The sequence below is a fragment of the Dipodomys spectabilis genome, unplaced genomic scaffold (genome assembly GCF_019054845.1).
Source record: "Dipodomys spectabilis isolate Male_0828 unplaced genomic scaffold, ASM1905484v1 ptg000157l, whole genome shotgun sequence".
Classification (NCBI taxonomy): domain Eukaryota; kingdom Metazoa; phylum Chordata; class Mammalia; order Rodentia; family Heteromyidae; genus Dipodomys; species Dipodomys spectabilis.
Window position 1 is genome coordinate 2,548,363 of NW_024870834.1, and position 22,218 is coordinate 2,570,580.

The following is a 22,218-nucleotide window of genomic DNA, read 5'->3' on the forward strand; positions in this document are numbered from 1 at the left end:
GCATGACTCCTGCATAACATGAAGACCTTAGAATAGTGCAATCCATAGAGACAGAAAAGAGAACAACCATTTGTTAGGAGAGGAGAGGGAGGGAAATGGGGAGCTGCTGTTTGGGAGGTATGGTGTTTTACAAAGGGAATGGAATGTATGCTGGTGGGTGGTAGTAATGGTTGCCTAATATTAAGAATGCATTTAGTGCCACCCAGCTATCTGCTTAATTAATCATGAATCTGGGTGTGGTGGCTCACACCTGTAATCCTAGCTACTTAGAAGGCTAAGGTCTGAGGATCATGATTCAAAGCCAGCCAGGGAAGAAAAGTCCATGAGACTCTTATCTTCAATTAACCTTCAAAAAGGGAGGCATGGTTCATGTGGTAGAGCACCATCTTGAGCAAAATAGCCAAGAGAGAGCAAGGCTCTAAGTTCAAGTCCCAGAATTCTTCCTCCTTCCCAAGTAAAGTGTTCGATTGGGGGAATACACAGCCAAAGAAGCATACGTGCACCTGTTTAACAGCACCCACCCTCCAGTCCTGTAGGACACGATTCTTTTCAGAGTAAGGAAGGAGGCCCTACACCATATCATCTGCACCAGGCTCTGAGTACAGCAGAGAAGAGCCTCAGTTTATGGAGAGTCAATGCTAAAAGCCCTGTTGAGTTCCATCCCACCATGTTCCCCTGGACACCATCAAGACACCGTCAAGTGAATAGCAGTCCCTACATCACAGCTTTGCTGCTGGACCCTAGTTTGGCTTCAACGCTAATGCTCAAAACAAAAAAGAGGTGTTAAAAACACCACAACGTCATCCAGCTGTCCAGGTCTCAGCTAGAGGGGCAGATACACCCACACATCTTCCCTAGTGGAGCTACTGACCAGGACACACCTGTTCCTCACCCGTGGGAGGAGCAGTCATGAACCAGCCCAGCTGCTACTCATGCCAATGCCAGCCATGTTTCCTGGAAGTGGAGCCCAAGCCTGGCCTCTGTTGAGACTCCCAGGAACAATGAGCACCTTCATAGTGTGTCTCAGCAGCTGTGCACAAACATGAGATTCCCCAGGCTCTGTACAGAACAGCCCATCCCCAGGCCCCGTACAGAACAGACGTGCCAGCTGCCAGGACAAATCCCCTACAACCCTGGGCCCCAGCTCAGTACGTCATTGTGTTCGACCCTTTCCATCATGGATCAGTGAGGATGGCCCCAGGGGGAAAGGAAGGTAGCTTAGAAAAGGAAGAGGTACCCGCCAGTGGCTCACCCCTGTAATCCCAGCTACTCAGGAGGCTGAGATTGGAGGATCATGGTTCAAAGCCAGCCCAGGCAGGAAAGTATGTGAGACTCTTATCTCCAATAAACCACCAGAAAACCAGAAGTGGCACTGTGACTCAAGTGGTAGAGCGCTCACCTTGAACTAAAGAGCTAAGGGACAGCACCCAGGCCCGCAGTTCAAGCCCCACAACCAACAAAAAAACAAACAAAAAATACCACCTTTGTCTTTAAGGGGTTGAATTTTTAGTGGCAGAGTCTATATTTGAATATAATGGAAAAACAATCCCGGAAAACCCTGAAGATATGCAAAAGTGGATTTGGCTCAGTGTGGAAGGGGAGAATGGCCAGGCAATGCCGACATGACATTCGCGTGCTGTCTGCCCTTTATGTCCCCTCTCTTCTCCTCTGAAAGGCTCAGAGGCAACCAGACTGCTCTCAGGTTGATGGCAGACCATACTGAACCATCCGCCGGTGGGCCAGGATGGCTCTGTGCAGGGCTCCTCGCTTCAAAGCAGTGAGGTATTGACCAAATAGAAGATGGGCCCCAATGCATCTCAAACTTGCCATGACTGGAATCATCCAGGTTGCTTATCTTACCCCAGGACATTCCAACGTGATGTGTCCCCCAAGGAGACAAGGTCCCCACGGGACATGGACTCTGGGAGCAAAAGTTTGAATACTCACGTGTCTGTTCTTCTCAACCAGTGTGCCTTCCTCAACTCCATCTCTGTAAAATGAGACTGAGAAATAACAGGACAGGGTAGTGAAATATCCACAGTAAAAACCCTGCTGGACCTGTGGTGGGGGCTGAATAAAGAGCTAATTGCATGGTTGGTACTGAAATCCCGAGGATCATAGACTGTATTTGCCTTCTGAGTGAGACTCTGATTTTGCTTACTTGGGAAGCATAGGAGGAGTGGACCTGGGAATGGGTCAGCTCTGGCCTTGGCTCATTGGCTTGTGTCTCTAGTCCAGAACCATCCCCTCCCTCATCACCAGCCTTACTACCTTTGGCTTTAGCTTCCTCTTGCCTCTACCCTTTCCCCTTACCAGGCAATTCCTCTCCTGTGCTTACAAGCCAGTTGGAATGCTTGTCTTATTTCATTATTATTATTATTATTATTATTATTATTATTAAGTCTTCCTCAAGGTTTCTTCATGTCCATGTGCTTCTAGAATTCCCTGTTCAGCACATTTCTATCCTAATTACTGGTTTCTTGTCTGGCTCTTGCTTAGGCACAGAACCTGCAATTTATTTTTCCTCTAGCATGATGCATATAATAGATGCTCAATAAATGAAGTCTCTGCCAATAACGAGCTACTTCTTTCCTTGGAGTTTGATTCCAAACTTTTAGAGAAAACTCCAAGTTGGCTTTTTTCACCGGGGACATGATTCTAAACTTTACTTCTTTTTTTTCTTTCTTTTTTTTTTTTGTTTACCACAATTCCCATTTGTTCTCCTGCCCCTGGTTTTCATGTGAAATGAAAAGTGAGTGTAAAATGTGGTATGGAATGAAAGCCAAGCCAAAACTTGAGCCCCATGGATGAACTTCAAACGGGGACTTAAAACATGCAAAATAAGAACCAGCTTTGCCAGGACAGGGTAGGAACAGCTAGGCACTTGGTGGCTCACTCAGATGTTCTGGAAATAGACTTTGATTTCATATATTTTGAATTAAATTGATTGAAATTCAAAGCTAAAGCCAACATACCACATTTCCTTTGGTCAGAAGTGAAGTGTGAAAATAGTGTTTTGAATGCTCGGTTGGATGCACAGCTCTGGGTTTGAAGTGTGACAGACGTGGAGGTTTTGGGTTACTGGAAATTTCAACATTCCTTTGGCCCAATCTTCCAAGAAAAAAAAAATTAGAGAAATTGAAAACAAGGAATGGTGAGGTCCCGAATTATCGAGAGGGCCCTGATGAGGATTACCCTGGACTCTGCCAATTGCTTTCAAGTTGTTGTCTTTCCCGTTGTGTTGGCTGTCTCCACGCTGAGACTGGCAAGGAAGCCAACAGCAGAATCACTGGAACTCGGGAGTCATGGGAGTTCCAGTCAGCAGGGACTGGGTCATGCTTTCCATTCCCACTGAGCAGAGCAACCGTGCGAGGAAACCCAAATGGGCAGACAGCGCAATGCATCGTGCTCACTACACAAGGTATGTTGAGTCAGGTGTGAGCAACACAATGGACAGGCTAGGGCCAGGAAATGGATCTGCTTTTGAAGAGTCACCCTTTGGCCAGGTGCTGCTGCCTCATGCCTGCAAATCCTAGCTAGTCAGGAGGCTGAGATCTGGGGATTGTGATTCTCGAATTGACTCATCAGAAAAGTCTGAAGTGGTGCTGTGGTTCAAGTGGTAAAGCACTCGCCTGGAGCAAAAATAAGCTTAGGGATAGCACCAGACCCTGAGTTTAAGCTATGGGACTAAATCAACCTTTGAAATGTGTCATGTTATCAATGTTCTGAATTTTTTGTTTCTCTATAGTTATTATTACATTCAATATCTACTTTCTTGCTTAGCAATAAATACATTTGGAACTTGCTTAATGCAAAGATAAGAAGCCACATCTCTCCACCTACCAAAATAATGTAGAATCAAATATAATAGCTACAAGGTAAGGATGCAGAGTTGCAACTCAAGAGAAAATAAATTTCTAGATTTTTGGAAATAAAGAAGAAATTCAAAGGCATAAGTAAGCTGGAGCTGACGTTCTCATGACCTGTGGTTGTTGGACCTATGTATAAATTTACCAGCTAGAAATCAAATGCTCTCACTGGAGACAGAGATGAACTTGTATTCTTCCAAGAGAACCCAAATAGCCTTAAATTAGATGTGTTTGAAGTGATTAGAAAAATACAAAATAATAAAACCATAAGAAAATACTGGGACTTTATGCTAAAATGATAACGAGATTAGGAAAAGAACCACAGCGGACTTGAACAGTTGAAAAAAAAACCATTCTTGTAGAAAGAAGAATAGCCATTTATATGTTTATCTATAGACTTAACTTTGGACTTTCTGGTTTCTGTCCTAGGAACTTACCGGTAGTAATAAAGACATATTCTTTGCTACAAAGTATCCATTCTAATTACTTAACCATTTCCAAGCTAGCATTCACTCATAAAAGGTGAAAAGTGGAATAACCCATATGTCCATCGTTATACAAATGGAACATTACATCATAAGTGTTCTTTAGCAAAGAAGTTGAAGTAAATTATTGACACGTGCAACAGGACACAGGAGCAAAAGCTGTACACAGTGAATGCACACAAGTGAATGATCTCATTTGTACACACTTCCAGAACAGACAAACCCAACCATGTGGGAAAAGAGCACAGAGGCTTCCTGATGTTGGCAGGGAGGAGTTGAACTGGGAGGATAGGCTTTGACATTCTGGAAAACGGAACCCTTCGCTGCCTCGACGGTGGTACGGGTTTTGCGGAGGCATTTGCTAAAAATGTGACAAATGGTGCGCTTCAGATTTGTTCATCTAAAAGTCCATAAATTTTGTGTAAAAAATTGTAAGTAAATACCAAAATTTTATTTGTAGGGTTGATATACCTAGGAGTACAGGTTAGCAATTTCAGAAACTTGCTCTGTGTATTCTAGAAGAGAAAATGAGCAAATATATTGAGAGTAATGAGATTCCTCACTGTTGCAAACAGAGTTATGAATAAGGAAAAGAAGAAATCAGAATTTAATCTGGCGTGTGGTTCGAGGGTTAACTCGGTGATTTTAATTCAAACGAATAAATAATGAAATGGAGACAGTGATTTGATTATATGCTATGGTTCTAAGGTATATATTCACATTTATATCCTTTTTGGAAAAGCCCTCTATATGAATAAATATAAGATCAGGTTAAATGTGGTCTAAGGATAATGGAAGAATCTGGAAGATGAGCTGGATGACATTCTCCTGAATAAATCATAGCATGAAAATTATGAAAGAAAGATTAAGTCTCACACATTTTAGAGTTACAATGTCCAAAGCATATTTAATGAAACTAGAAGCACACAGCAGAGATATTTATCAAAATGGTAACTGATGAAAATAACCCCAAACTAAGGAATGATATGATTCTGAGGTTGAGGTCAATACTGAATCATGAACAAGATGAAAAATGAGTGTAAACCTAGACAACTTTACAAGAATACTCCCGGGGGATGTCTATTTGATTGTGTTGAAAAGAGAAAGAGAAAAAAATAGAAAATACCATTCATAGTTTTGAGGGAAAAACAAACCTACATGACCCTGAATTCACACAACCACACTATCATTCAAAATTGACAGGATAACAATGACCATTTCAATAGAACAAATGAGTGTTCTATTCACAAAGCATTCTTGTTTGCTTACTTGCTCTGATTTTTTTAGTAGAGTCTCACTACATAATCAGGATGGCCTTGAACTGGAGTTCCTCCTTCCTCACCCTCCCAAGTTTTTGGATTAAAGGCATGCATCACTACACTCAGCTTTATAGATCACTATTAAAAGAACTGGGGAAAAAAGATGAATGGACACAATTATAGTAAAATGTAGATGCCTGAAACAAACAGTTAAAAATCTGACTCATAGACTAGAATAAGGTATTTCCAAAGCATATAACTAAAAGTATCTTGTGGGTAAAGAGCTAGCTAAGCTAGATAAGCAAACCAGACTATCAGTCTATGGCTTGATGAAATACTAGTTCCATCAAGAATATAGACATAGAAAAGCACAACCTAATAGAAAACGAGCCATGAATCTTAAAGGTAATTCATGAAGAAGAAAATCCAATGGCCAATAAAGGAGGAAAGTACTTCCATTCACTAGTAATATGGGAAATGCAAATTAAAATAATAAAATACCATTAGAAGAATGTATTACTATTTTACTGCATTAAGAATCTGTAATATTTAAAGGTTCTAATAATACCAACAGAATGTATCTCTATTTCCAGGACAGAGAAAAATGGCTATGGTCTCCTTTAACAGCAATTTGCCAAAATTTAGTAATTTGGAGATTCAAGTTATTCTATGATCCTTAGTTCTCCTCCTGGGTGCAATTTTGTCCCAGATAAACACTGATAAAGATTATATAAGGAGACACGTAAGAATGTTCATCATAATAGTGGATGTAGCCGAAAGAATGTCAGCAGCTTAAATATCTGCTAAAACATGAATAGATAAATCAATATGTTAGGTGCACAGTATGAGGAATTAAGTATTATGTACCAACACAGACCATTCTTTAAAAAATCAACCTAGAAGGAAAGTAGTGATCAAATAGACATGGTGATAAGAAGGCCAGGAATATACATTTTAATGACACATAACACATTGGCATTTATGATTTGGGCCTACTTTAATATAGTAAAAGCAAGCATTAAAATAGAGAACAGAAGAATACAAGCTATTCTTGTCCAAGCCTTGGGAAACATTACCTCAGGGAAGGCTAGAATAGGGACAAGATTGCATAGGAATTGGAAAGTAGCAATGCAAGTGGAGTCTGCTGGCCAAATCTGTTACATTTTCTTTGTTTCAAGAAAAAATATCTGAAGAAAACAAACCTGATGTTCATGCATGTGGAATCTGTGCTCTATAAATATCTGTCTATTACATTATCATCTATGCTTTTAATGCTTTGATGTGTTGAAAGAATATGGATCTTTTAAAAGTCTCTTTGAAATCTATATCAAGGCAGTTAAGTTACAATTCTACAAATATTCTATAAACTGTGATAGGCAAATACCTGAATTACAAAATCTAAAATAGGGATTAAAAAGGATGTAGATGAGGTTTCAAATCCTGGAAACTTTTGGAGATGAAGATAAATAGGGTCACACAGAGAGAGATAAGAGGCTTTACTTTACTCCAGAGTGGTGAAATTTCAAAAAGTCACCATTGCAAAGAGCAAACATTTTTATTGGTAAATTCTACATATTCGCTAACCATGTCCTGTTGTAATATTTTTGTACATGCGAGTCTGTTTGGCTTGTGAGTCAGGAGAAAATTTCAAACAGTTTTCCAAAACTTTCAGAGCAAAATTTTCCTACTTCTATCCTGCATTCTTGGTAACTTGGATTATGTATTTCCCCAAACTTATGTCTTTTAACTTCAATTAGATATGTAATGGAAAGAGAATAAGAAAGAGAATTTGACATCTCCACAGGACGATGTCCATATGGGCAAACACATAGAAACCCTCAAGATGTACTTTGAAGAGAATCTGGGAATGTGTATTTATACAGCTCGTTTATTAAGACTCTAAGCAACACGTACATATATATGTACATATACGCAGATATATATGAGTTTAGTTTTTTCAACGCTAAAGTGAATGAGAGAACAAATGAACAAATGAGAGCAGTAGGGATGTATGGTATTAGAGTGTGACTTTAGATCAAAACCTGAGTGCCTGGCTCACTTATAATTAGTCATTTGTTTTAAATTATTTCTTTCTCGAAGTCTCAGTTCCCCATTCCTACAAAATCAAGCCATGACTTGAAATTTGTGACCCATTCCAACGCTATGCCATGTGATCTATTGAAATCATAGTGCTACCGACTCTGACTTTGCTATTTCTCCTCTCCCCAGTCTGACCAACAGTGAGGTCACCATGGCTTTTCCCAGCTCTTCTGTCAACTCTTTATATGCAACAAGGAGTCGTCTTGTCTTCTCTGTAATTCCTACCCAAAGGCATCTAAATAAGAAGAGGCGTAGCACACACCGGTAACCTCAGAGGTGCACGCTCCATTCTCATCAGGATGGTGTGCCGTAGCTCTGCAGAGCAGAGGCAGAAAGTGTGCCCAGAGTTTCAGCATTGTGGAAACCTTGCAGCAAACTTGTGGTTCGGTTCCTTAGACCTGGACTGAGCTCTGGGCCCTCCCAGCATTTTTAAAATAGAATTACTGCCTTATTTAGGAGGAATCTAATTCTTATCATTTAAAGTGCTGTTGGCAGCTGACACATTGAGAAAATTAACAAAATAGAATTTAACTGACATCTTGGTAGGAGGAAAGGAAACCATCACCGCAAATAAGAGTAACACACAAAAGAGATTTTTTTTCATTTAGAATGAAACACTAGGAACTGTGTTTTGCCTCAATCTCTCTACTCTTTGGGATGCTTCCTAATTATCAACTTACATTAAGGGAGAGAAGAATGGCAATTGTACATGAATCTGTAACAACAAATTGCCCTGATCAGATCCTTTCCAAGTATGAGAGGATTCTGACTTGACTTGTTCCAAGAGCAGACAGAAGCCGCACAAACCTTACATTGCAAGCTGCCTTCTCTACCATCTTCGAAGACTCTACCTGTCACAGACCTGGCTGTCACCTGACTCCCCAAACCAACCCTTCCTCTGAGCTTCAGGATGGCTCCCCAGGCTGAAGTACCACACTTGAAATAGCAGTACCATTTAACACTCTATCGCCTAATAGAAGACAGCAATGAATCCATGGATGGGCCAGATGGAGAAACACCCCACCCAGCCTTTTTGTCTCACCAATGGGACTAGTTTACAAGATGTTCTTGCTGGGGACCTTTACCCCACCAACCATGTGAGAACTTGAAGCTGCTCACCTCTGCTTTGCCAAAACGTGGGCCTTAGATCTCCAGTGATAGGAACAGAGCCTTTGGTCAAGTCAGACGTGGCAGGCTGAAACATGACAGGGCCAGGTGAACGAGAGAGATGTGTGCAAAGGGCCAGGCAGGGGAGATGTGGTTAAGCTGATGATAAAGGCTCCATTGGTTTCCCTCCAATTCATATGCTGACATCCTAACCCCCACTACTGCAGAATAGGACCTGATTTGGAGGCAGAATCATTGCAGATGAAATTGGTAACGATGAGGACATCAATGACTAGTGTTCTTATTCTTTTTTAAGGTGGGGAATTTGGATGCTGTCTTAGTGTGGTTCATTTGGTTGCTACAGCCAAATACTGGGTACTTTATATAGAAAAGAAATTTGTTCAGTTCTGGATGCTGGTTGTTGAGAAATGTAAGCACGACACTTGGTGCATCTACTGATGGCACCAATGGCGGCACGGTCATATTACAGAAAAGTAGAAAGAGATATTACAGCATGCAGACCTAACCTGTGTGGGAGTAAATGAGATGGAAGCCAGGCCAAATCCACTCTCAGTACACTCTCCTGAGGAACTAAGCCAATCATGTGAGCACGACATTAATCGCCTAATAGTAGGCCCCTATATCCCTTAAATCGCCACCCAATCGCAAACTGTTAGACTGAGGGGCAAACTTCCAGTATGTGAACCTTTGGTCCACGCTTTCAACCAGACTCAAGAGATAGTAAATGAAGAGGAGCCAGCAAAGCTCACATGGGACTGGGGGGACAGGGACAGAGCAATGATCCCCAAACCAAAGAATGCAGAAGGTTGAGTAGCTAGACAGTCCCACAAGTCCGTGAGTATTTGGAGCAGATTCTTTCCCCTCCCCCCTTTGATAACTCAGAGCAATCTAAACCTCACAATACCTTGCTCTGACTCCTGTCCTCCTGAATTGTGACAGCACCCCAGTGTGTGCAGCCTTGTCACAGGATCTCTAGCAGAAATACACAGTTGGACGGTGGATGGCAGGAGCTGAGTTTCACAAGACACTGAAGATGCTAGACAGTGACTATCAGATTCCAGACCTTCAAGGGAAGCCAGAAGTCTTATTATAGCCAGGCTCTGTAGATCAAACCAATAAGGCTAGTTACTTGGGAAAAAAAGGAAGGTTGTAAGATTCCATATCAACCAGTGACTAGGAGCAAAAGAATGATTGTTAGCCACCTGCAGGGGAAGCTTAAAGGCCAGGCAGTGGTACCCACCCACTCCCAGGGACTTGAGGAAGCAAAGTAGGAGGATCACACCCCAGGGGGCAGAAAGACACTACCTTGAGAATAATCACTATAAGGGACTGGACATGTGGCTCAGGTGGTAGAGTACCTTCCCAGCAAAGAAGAAGCCCCCAATGTAGCTCTCCACAGCCACCAAAACGAGAAGTCTTCTGCTATGTGGAATATACCAATCTTACCAATTAATTTAAAAATGTTAAACAATCCCATATTCTCCCACAGACCTACATGAGGAACACAGATAAAGTGGTCTTACATTCATGTTTACTTGGGCTGGGAAGGTGGCTCAGTGGTAGAGCGCTTGCCTTGCCTGCATGAGGCCCTGGGTTCAATTCCTCAGTACCACATAAGCAGAAAAAAATAAAGGGGCGCTGTGGCTCAAGTGGTAGAGCGCTAGCCTTGAGGTGAAGAGCTGAGGGAGAGCGCCCAGGCCCAGAGTTCAGGCCCCACGACCAGACCCCCTCCCCCCAAACAAAATTCATGTTTACTTACAACATTGTATGAAACCTCAACTCTGAAAGTTCTTAGCTGGGAACATTCTTAAGTAAATAGCACAATAAAATAAATGAAATATGTCAAGTTTGAGGTGCAATTAGAGGCCAGAGTTGAGCCATTCAGGAAAATGACTATGCATGAATACTTCTTATTGTCACAAATGTTTTGTATGCATTTTACACCTAGATTCTCAGAGAACCTTTATGGTGACGCTGGATGGTAGGCGTTTTTCCTCTTCTTCCTCCTCCCCCTCTTCCTCCTCCTCCTCCTCCTAGTTGTCGTTGTTGTTATTGTTGTTGTTGTTCTTCTTCTTCTTTTTCTTTTCTTCATCTTCTGAGAAAACCTTAATATCAAAAAGTAAAATGCAAAGCCAACAATGAAAACAGTAAGCACAAAACCCATCCAACATTGCACCTGGTTCCCAGAACACGGGCTTATTTGGTTCCAAGGCCTGGGCTATGTAAGGTGGAAAGGTGTAATGCTGGGTCACTGCCGTCACTGGTGTGTCCCAGGCCTTTCAGTGCTGATAGCAGATGGGCAGTGAGGACTGCTGGGGGCCTGTACACTTGTGCTGCAGGACACCTGGAAGCCTTTCCCGAACGTTCATTCCCTGCCTCTCTTCTCTGGTCTCCCTCTCCAAGCCCATCCTCTCCGTAAACTTCTCACCCCTCTTCTGTACGTAATCATCTTCCTTACCTCCTTCTGTGGCTGCTGCCAGACCTGGTGAGTAATGGGGAAAGCCATACTCTCCACCCCCCATCCCACGCCCACCCCTGGTCCCACTGTGGCCTCCGGCCAGGCCATCCATCGGGCCCCTTCCTCTTCTGGTTTTCTCCATCCATTGCTGTCTGCAACCTGAAAATACCACTCTACAATCTCAGGGACTCAGAGTGCAGGAGCCTCAATCCAAGACCCCCCTGTGGACAGCTACTGCTTGTCCTTGGTGAGGTGAGGCTCCTGGTACCTCCCAGTCCCCGTCACCACCTGCAGGTCTCGTTCTGAGATTCTCTCTGCATCTCAACTGCTAAAGACTGCTTCGAGTTCCTTTCTGACCTTGCCACCTGCATTTCGGTCTCCTCACTTCCTATCCAAATCCTCGCTGCATCAAAAAGATCATCTTAGGAAACTTGTTGAGAAAATCCTCAGTCCAGAAAGCAACTAATCAGTTTACTGCTTTGGGCATATGTTGGTGTGTTTCGTTTCCATTGTGGAAAAAGGAAAGGCCATCCTTGTTAACCATTTCTTGCATAAGTTCATGGTGCCATTTTGGATGTGATCACTTGCCTTCAAAGAACACAGACTGATTTCCTATAGAATAAGTGCAGTAGTTTAGAATATCTCTCCAAGCTAACGCAGCCCAGTGTGCATGACCACATGGCTGTAGGCAGGTAGCTGATCTCCCTTCCTCCTTCCCTTCCCGCTTCCCTGCTTCTCATCTTTTCTCCCTCTCTCTCTCTGCCCTTCTGAGTGGAAGGATGCAGGCCTGCCTGGGAAGTAAAATAAAATGGAATAACGGGGCATGTGCATTTTATCAGAACCAAACAAATTGTGGCTATAAACATTCTGTCGCCAGTGGAATTGCAGGCTTCTTTGAAGATCAGTGTCTGTTTTTTTAATGTATCTATATTTGAAAAGAAGAAGAAGGAGGAGGAGGAGGAGGAAGAAGGAGGAAGAGGAGGAGAAGGAGGAGGAGGAAGAGGAGGAGGAGGAGGAGAACGAGGAGGAGGAGGAGGAGAACGAGGAGGAGGAGGAAGAAGAAGAAGAGAAAGAAGAGAAAGAAAAGAAACTGACCCAAATTTCCATTCACCCAGAACTGAGAGGGAGTGAGGCCTGAGCCCTGGGAAATGAATGAGAGAGGGGGGCACCTTATGTACTGGATTAGCACATTGATTAAAAGCAAGTTTCTTTCTCTTGAGCAGCTTACCCCCCACCCGCAGCCCCACCAGCCGCTAACCACAGCTATTTCATGGGGTCTCTCTTGCCTTACTTATTTGATATGCTCAGCCTCCACTGTTGTGGTTCAGACAGTTTGTGTTTGGGGTCCTGGGAGGGAGAGAAGAAGGCAACTTCACAATTGCCTGCAATCAGCTGTTGGCATCTGGAAAGCACCCCAGCTTTCTCGAAGATGCTCCCTGCCGCTCCTCCTATCTTCTCCAACCTGGGGCTGGGTGCGCCAGGCAGCAGATCCCCGAGGTGCATCCGGGACCCTGTGCCCGACACTCCGCTTTCCCAGCCTGGGGCTGGGTGCGCCAGGCAGCAGATCCCCGAGGTGCATCCGGGACCCTGTGCCCGACACTCCGCTTTCCCAGCCTGGGGCTGGGTGCGCCAGGCAGCAGATCCCCCGAGGTGCATCCGGGACCTTGTGCCCGACACTCCGCTTTCCCAGCCTGGGGCTGGGTGCGCCAGGCAGCAGATCCCCGAGGTGCATCCGGGACCCTGTGCCCGACACTCCGCTTTCCAGACTCCCCTTCTCATCACTGTGGCATCATCTCTCCTCCCGTCACCCCTGTGGTTTCCATTGTTCCCCCCGTTCTGGTTATATTCAACCCCTGCTTCCAACCTCTGTCAATATTTCCTGCTCCAGAACCACAGATCCAACGGTGGACGAGGCGCTCGACTTATTTCCATCTCTCTCTTTGGGAAAATAAAAGGACAAACCCTGGACATGTCTTCCTGAGGATCCTCTCCTAGACTACAGGATGATTAAACACAGCCCTTCTAAAGGGCTTATGCTGTCTCCTCCAGGCAAGACCACTCTCTTCACCCCACACTTCAACTATTCTCCTTCTTTAATCAATATTCTTCAAGTATGGAAATACAATTGTCCCCAACCTCTACTCCTTCCTCACATAATTCACAACCTCAATAGTAATAAGAAGACTCAAATTCTTACAATAGGAAAAATATAAAGTGAATTACCTCGAAAAGGAATACTTAAATTGGCATGTGTCTTTGACAAACGTAAATAGATAATAAAGGTCCAGAGAACAAAATCTTTTATGTGTTGTGAAGAAATAGCTATATACCCAGAATTTCACAACTACCCACAAAATTATTCAAGTGTTGAGGTACAAATTTCTTTTATTTTCATTTTTGTTCTTAATTTTTCAAAGACTCAAAATCTAGCTTTCCAAATCTCCCATCTGACTGTTTCTGGAAGACATATTCTAACCAAACAAGTGGAATATTTTTAAAGGAGGGGAGGAGGGAATAATATAGAGGAGAAAAATGTCAACCCAAAGTCTCATTAAAAGAAATTCTATGGTCCATCTAAGTACATGAAAAAATCAGAAAGCATCAAGATGGAAAAAGTTGCTTTGCAATAATGCAGGACTATGCATAGATTAGTCATGTATAAGTGCAAAGAGAAAACAAAAATGGCATAAGTGAGGTAAGAACACAGAGCGACACTAGTGGCTCAGTCCCGTAAACCTAGCTACTGAGACCAGAGGGTCACAATTTGAAGCCAGCTAGGGCAAAAACATCAGTGACATTCTTTCTCCAGTTAACCAGCAAAAAGCCAGAGGAATAGGTGTAACTCAAGTGGTAGAGGGCAAACCTTAATCAAAAAAAACTAAAAGACAGTGCCTGAGACCTAAGTTTGAGTCCCAGTACCAACACACACACACACACACACACACACACACACACACACACACACACACACATACACAGATAAAAATTTCCAGTGTGACCTACTTGGATAGAAACATACAACAGCAACACCAACACAATGATACAACTGTCAACACAGAAAAGGCAAGAGTGAAGAAAGTGGAGAGATTAATAAGTAATTAAATAATAAGGTACTCCCAAAATTAATAAACAATTATATCAAAGTTGTAATTGCAAGGTTAATATAAAAGCAAATCTCATTTGCTGTTCCATATGCCAGCAATGAGCAACTGGAAACTGGAATCAAAAACATATTATTATTCACATTAGCACCCCCAAATCAAATGCTTAGGTGTACATCTAAAACAATATGAACAAGATCTATGAAAAAATCTATAAAATCTGATGAAAGAAATTTTTTAAAAATCAGAGCTATTTCATATTCCTGGTAGATATTATATTATGTGATGTCAGCTTTTTTCAACATGATGTATAAATTCAAATCCCAGCACATGACATTATAGCTGTTGAAAAACGGACTCTCAAATTTATATGGAGAGGCCTAAGTTCCAAAATGTCTAGTCCTTTCTAGAAGGAGAAGAACAAGGTGACAGAACTGTCATTTCCCAATTCCAGGATATGCCAGACAGATACATGGCATGGAGTTAGAGGAAGAACTGAGTAATAGACTGGTATAACAGGAGGTAGAGTTTAAGTCACTTGTGTAAGCATGCCCAACCCATCCTCTGATAAGGAGGAACCACATTTCAGTGGGGGCAAAGGTCATCATTTAACAAATGGACTCTAGAACAATTGGACATCTACATGCAAGAAAATAGATACAACCTAGCCAGGTGCCAATGACTCATGCCTGTAATCCTAGCTACTCAGGAGGCTGAGATCTGAGGATCACAGTTCAAAGCCAGCCCAGGCTTATCACCAATAAACTACCAGAAAACCGGAACTGACACTGTGGCTCAAGTGGTAGAGTGCTAGCCTTGAGCTGAATTGCTGCGGGACAGAGCCCAGGCCCAGAGTTCAAGCCCCATGACAGAAAAAATAAATAAATAAGAAGAAAGAAAATAGATACAGACTTGACATCTTACAAAAAATTAACTCAAAACAGCATAGGTATAAATGTAAAACACGAAGCTGTGAAACTCCTGGAGGAGAAAAATCTCAGTGAACTTGGATTTAGTGGTGGCTTTTCAGACACAACACCAAAGGTGTGATCCGTGAAAGAAATCATTGCTAAGTGCAACTTCATTGAATCAGGATCATCAGTTCTGCATGCACTGTCAACCCGAGACAAGCCACAGGATGGGAGAAAGTATTTCTAGAGTCACTCCTGATAGAAGATGTCATCCATAATATGTCATACATAATAAATGCACTGAGAACTGAGCAATAAGGCCATGAATGACCCTATTGAAAAGGAGGCAAAACATCTACACAGATACCACATTAGAAAAGACACACAGATGGCAAAGGGAGCAAGGGAAAAGTGGCAAATCATTGGGAAATTCAAATAGAAATGACAGTGAGATCCACTGCACATGTCTTTCAAAGGCCAAAATCCAGAAGGTTGAAATGCTAAAGGCTGGGGAGCATGTGGACCAATAGGAACTCTCTACCATTGCTGGTGAGAAGGCAAAATGGTATAGCCACTCTGCAAGGCAGCATGGCTGTTTCTTACAAAATTAAACATACTCTTCTTACATGATCCCTTCATTGCAGTCCTTGGTATTTATTCAACTACGATGCAAACTCTGTCCACACAAAATCATCAACATTTACAGAAGGTTTATGCATAATTACCAAAACTTAGAAGCAACTAAGATGTCCTTCAGTGGGTGCATGGTTTTATAAGCTGTGAAACACCCTGGCAATGGTAAAATTCTTCAGAACTAAAAGGAAATGTACCATCAAAGCATGAAAAGATATCAAAGAACAATAAATATGCTACGTTGAGAGAAAGGTGGAAATTTGAAAAGAGTATACATGGCATGGTTTTGACAATTCTGGAAAAGGCAAAACTATAATTATCACAAAACAAGTCAGGGGAGGTCAGAGTTTGGAAAGAGGAGAGATGGATAGGGGGATGAAGGGGAAAAGCAGAGCAGAGAATTTTGAGGCCAGCAAAATTGTTCTACTAGACAGTGTATGGGTGGATATATATTGCCTTTGCCAAAACTCATAGACTTACCACGCTAAGGAGCCCTGCTGTACACTATGACAATGAAATATCACTTGCAGCTCTGGCCGGAGCCATAGGTAGTGGGGAAATCTGTGAACCTAAAGCTGCTTACAAAATACAAAATCTAACCTTATTTGTTTACTTACTGATTAGTGGTTTTAGGGTTTGAACTCAGGGATTTGCACTGGTCAGGAAGGCACTCTTCCAAGTCCTCAGTCTACAAAGTGTATTTTTATGAGTGACTCTGATAAATAATAGAGAGACTAAGCTGAATTTTCTAACTTTTAAATCTTTGATGGGAAGTAATGTAAGTTTTCTCAACTTACATAATGAATTCAGTGGATGTGTGCGAAGTGACACGTGCAATGAGGATACTGTCTTAACAATTTGATAATATAAGCAGAAAAATAATCAGTTCTTGTTTTCCCTGACTTGTTTGAGGAGCTGTAACGACTAATTCTACCTAAAGCATGGAAAACCTATCATAAATATGAAAGCCCATTACAGACCTGCAGTAAGTCTTTCTTCTTTCTTTAACATGATCCATTTTACTTTTGGTTAACCTGCTCTGTGATTGTCTATTGTTCATAACTGTAGTTTCTCCCTCCACTCGTTCATTTGTTATTAAGGTCCGAGAATCAAACTGCACATATATTCTTTCTCTGGAATTGTTTGAGTGGTTGGATTTTAAAAGTATTTTTTTTTCAAAATCTTACCCTGGAAACAGCCTTCACTTATGAGGATTATTTATTCCACTTCTAATGGGGAGAATAGACCTAGCCTCATGTGGGCACCTGACTCGCGCTGGCATGCTCAGAGTTACAGAGCGCTTCATAAGGCATTCACCACTGTCTAGATACAGCCAGGGCCGATCATGCCCTGGTCCCTGTGGGGCATTGGGCCCAAGGCCCCCTCAGATGCCAAACACTGAGAATGCTCAAGTCCCTCACATAAAATGGCTATGCAGTGTTTGCATACCACACCTACACACATTCTCCAACTTACTTTCAACTACCTCTAGACGCCTTATAAAATTCAGTTGGATGTAAAAGCCATGTCAACGTTTGTTAGACTACATTATTCAGGGAATCACGACAATGTGCTTGTTTAGTGCAGATGTGAGTATTTTTTCCAAATATTTTCTCTCCGAGCTTGGCAGATACAGAACTGAGTATGAGAGTTAGCTGCTAATACAAAAGACTTGCTGCCATTTGTTGAATGACTCCAAGGAAAAGATATTATACCAAGGAGGTTCAAGCGTCCTCTCACCATAGCTAGACAAGGATCCTGGAAACATGAGAACACCTAAGTTCAAACTCCAGTCCCCACAACTAGTGTTCCGATACAGGCCCAGCCACACATACTAACCTGTGTCTATAAGGCAGCCTACTTTTCAACCTATCCCGTGACTCAGCTTCCTTAGGGGTAGAGTGAGAACAATAGCATTACTTACCTCCAAGGGCTTGGGTGAGGATTCAATGAGTCAATAAATGCATATATACACTTATCATAATTGATAGGCAGTGCGGCATCATGGTGATATTATCCCAACCTTCTAGATGATGAGACTTGAGTCACAGATTGAGTAAAGGTGATGCTGGATTCTCACCCGGGGGTCTGACTCACCCTCCATCTTCCTGCCACTGGGTCTCCACCTGGAGGTGGCTTTGATTGGTTCTGTGGCTGTGGTCAAACTTTGTTAGTCCTCTAATTTTGTTTTCTCATTAGTAGCAGAGTGAAGTTCTCCCTTGCTGGATAGTTAGGAATACTAAGTAAATCCATGTGTAGAAAGCACCCAGCACCTCCTTAAAAAGAATCGTCCTCTGTCCCTGAAAAGTCATGTCCAGGTAGCCATCTGCCTCCCAGAACCTCATGCTGTAGAGAGAGAGGTATCAGGGCAGAAAATGTTCAGATTCACTCTTACCTTTCTGTGGCCAATGCGCCTGCTATGCTGTGGTATTGAGCTTGGCCACTTACACGTGAAACATCAGTGAAAAGACAAAGGTTACTGAATCCTTTACACGGGTGAAGAGATCTGAGCTCTGAGATGTAATGAAGCCAGAGTAAGACTGGATTCAAGGCCCTCAGCCTGAAGCCTCCTAGTTAGAAACAGACTTTTTGATGACGATCCAAAAAAAAAATAACACGTTGTGTTTTGCTTGCTCATACCCTCAGCCTTTGCCAGCACCACCTGCTAATTCCGTGAGTTGAAAAGTTTCAGTGTAGACTCTTACTCTTAGAAAGGTGCCCTCATGATCCACCCCACTCACCAGGGTCCCTTCAGCATACAGGGGAGATGGGCTCCTCTGACTCATGTTTGTAGCTGAGGATCTCCGTGAGGACGAGCCCAGGGCCAGCTGCGACCTCCTCAGTTCTCTGCCTGCCACTTGCATGCCTCCCCCAAGACCCTTCTTGGAATCCTGGGGATCCTTCAACAAGTGCTAATGGGAGCCCAGGTTGGAGCCCAGTTGCTTTGAGTGTGGCTCACAGTGACGTGAAGGATGTGATGAGGATAAGAATGGTCTCTGAAGATTTCTAATCCTTGCCACTGCTAAGCTCAGCAGGGAAAGAGGCAGCCATGTTGATTTTTACCTGGAGACTCAGAACCTCTGTGGACTGTCCTTTCCCCAGGTCTAGGTTAGGGAAAGCAGCCAGAGATTGCCATCCCATGGCAGGGTCCTCTTTATGAACATTACTGGCAGAGGACAGAGCCATACAGCAGGATCTGCTTCCCACGGCTAGGAAGTAATTCTAACGCTTCTGTATCTGCAATTTTAATAGATGATCATCTCTTCTGCTACAGAGCTGAGTCTCAAGAAAGTCTGTAATCTTTCCTGGCCCTTGTTTGTAGAGCACAGGGAAAAAAATTAAAGTTACATTTTTCCCCTCCCTATCATCATTTCTGTAATGACCATCAGGAAGCTTCACCTTTGGGGAAATAAGGATCTGCCCTTATTTCAGCCACAAATCTGTTTTAGATAAACATCACTGACCGCCTTCATGTAAAGATTCTTAGTAGGAAGCATTACCCTTCTCTACCCCCACTTTGTGAGTCTTCAGCAGTACAAGAGGGTTCATTCCACTAGGAAATTCTGTTGCTTTCTGCATTCTTTCTACCAAGTACAAAGAAGCTGAGGATTGTTTTACTGGAGATACATTACAATTTCCATAAACACAATTACATTCTGGAAATTATTCCAGTTTGTTCTCATGCCTAATTGTGTTGGGCATAGAAAACAGAGATCATACAGTTTTCTTAGAAGATGAAATTATTACCAAGTGCTCATGCTGAAGGATCCTCATTCATTTGTTCAAAACTGTCCACCGTGCACCAGTTCATGGCTATGGATGTGTTAGGCACTGAATGTATAAAGAAGACATTGTTCTTGTCTGCTTCAAGCTTTCTGTATACAGAAGAGATGGGGTTTGTAGTCACAGATAACATACCTGACTGTCACAATGAATATCATGCTTACAGATGCGTAGATATCACACAAATAGGATTTTCTCCATGGGGCCACCTGATGAAGGAGTTCACATTGTTAGATGAGACAATGAATGGCAGGGAGGCCAGGCTTCTGCCAAGCTCCTGCCTAGCAATCAGGGAGTTCTGAACCTACCTCTATCTGACTATGGAACTGAGGTACTTATGTCTTTTAAGGCAAGGAAACAGATTGCTTTATTGGTATGAAACTGTCCCAGAAAATCAATCAACAAACGTCCCCCTGGTACGGCCAATAAGGAAATGTGTGTTATATGAAGATCATCTTATCTCTAATTTCCATAATTTGGTATTTATATTTACAAGCCCAACTGTTCTTTGTTCAAATAAACTCAGGAAACACTGAGCCAAACAGTCACATCCATTTCTTTGCTCTCTGGCTTCTCAGAAGATTGATTGACTTTAATTGACACCTTAAAAAGTGGTCATGTTGTAGGGGTCCACTGTGGGGGGTACGTGTATGTGTTATGTAGTATTCAACATAGCTTCATTCTGCATAGCTTTGTGATGAAAACATTGCAAATTCTCTCTTCCAGCTTTTATGAATTATAATAGTGCATGATCATTATCCATGGTTGTGTAAACTCACATGGCAGCTCCTACAGGAACTGGGTTCCCATCCATCAACCCTCCTCATCGCTTTCTATCTTCTTCTCTCTCCAGCCTCTGGCTACAGCTGCTTTTCTTGAGTTTCTATGAGGTTATCTTTCCTCAGTCTCACATGTGAGTCGATCCTGCAGGACTTGTCCTTTTCAAGCTGGCTTATTCCACTTAATGTAATCATCTCCAGTTCCATCCAGAGTATCCAAAATGGTAGCTCCTCACCCTTTCCGTGGCTGAATAGTATTTAATTCAATTTTCTTTATCCACTTACCTGTTGATGGACACTTGGGTTGAATCATATCTTCCTCTTTTCCCTTCTACAGAACAAGGTTCAGTGAATCCTTTTCAGGAAATGGTGCAAATTTATCAAATGCCTTTTCTGCATTTGTGAAAACGGCCTTGGGGTGTTTATTCTTTGTTCTATTGATAGGGTATGTGGTGTGTCTATTGCTTGGGATAGCCTGCACCACCATCTTCCTCCTTACACAACTGAGATGATCGGTATACACCAGCATCCTCATCCTTTGTTTTCAAGATCGGGTCTTGCTAACTTTTGCCCAGGCTGGCCTTGAGCTAAAATCTTCCCAATCTCTAGGATTTCAGGCATGAACGACTTTGCCCCACCATACATGTCTACTTATTGAGGGAGACTTTATTATTGAGGAGTACATATGCATAAAAGCCTTCTATTTTGAAAAAAAAAATATTCCCTGCCTTTTCTTCCCTTAGAGAAGAAAATGAATTTTCATTGTGGTGCAAATGTCTGCTGGGGTCAAAGCACTCTGTTTTCTTGAACATATGCTTAATGGTGTTTGTTTTAATAAAGAGCCACGACTTACCTCCTTCTCCACAGCACTTGATCTTGTATTCGAGGTGCAGGAGGTCATGCAGCACATGCTTGCCCTTGGTTTGGGTTCACACTTATAGCAGTGGGGTCAGAGAAGGATAATAAAGGATGAGATCCAGCCTTCTATTAATAGTGTGTCTGGGTTCCCAGCACTGCCCCCTCCTAACCTGCAGTTCCAAGATGCCTTTCAGCCAAGCAACAAAGAAGAGGTTCGTTGTTTTCACAGGCTGGTCACCTTGACAGCCACCATTAGTCTTTGTAATCCGCCATGGAGTTCAGTGGGGGAAGAAACATGGAGAAAGGTATGAGCCATGGTATACAGTTGCCACGAGAGGCTGTTGGGCCAGCCATCTTGGCTCATTTCTGCCTTCTTCTATTCACTGAGTCTTTGTTTGCTGTAAACTAACCACAACAGGAACACCTAGCCTGCAGCTCATCTGGGGATGTGAAGGAATGACCATGGGTAGAGTGCCTACAGCATATTCATTCTCAGGTATCCGACGTGTGGAGTTTTCCATGCACTTTCCTCCTTGTCCCTAGACAAGCTCCCTTCAATGTCCCCATGATAATAACCTGAAGGTCTACACTGCAGAATCTGTAGGAATAGAGCCTTCTGTCAACGCTCACCAGACCTTGCTCCAACCAGACCTTGACTTCATGTCTCCCCTTCGCTGTGCTTCTTCTCTATCTCCCACCTGCTTTCACCACTTCCCATCTCCTTCACCACACAGAGCACACACGCCCATGCATATATGCACACACACACACGCACACGCACACACACACGCATATACACATGGCTCTTGTCCATACCTTATGTTTTCTCATGGTTGAAGATCTCACTGAAAGAG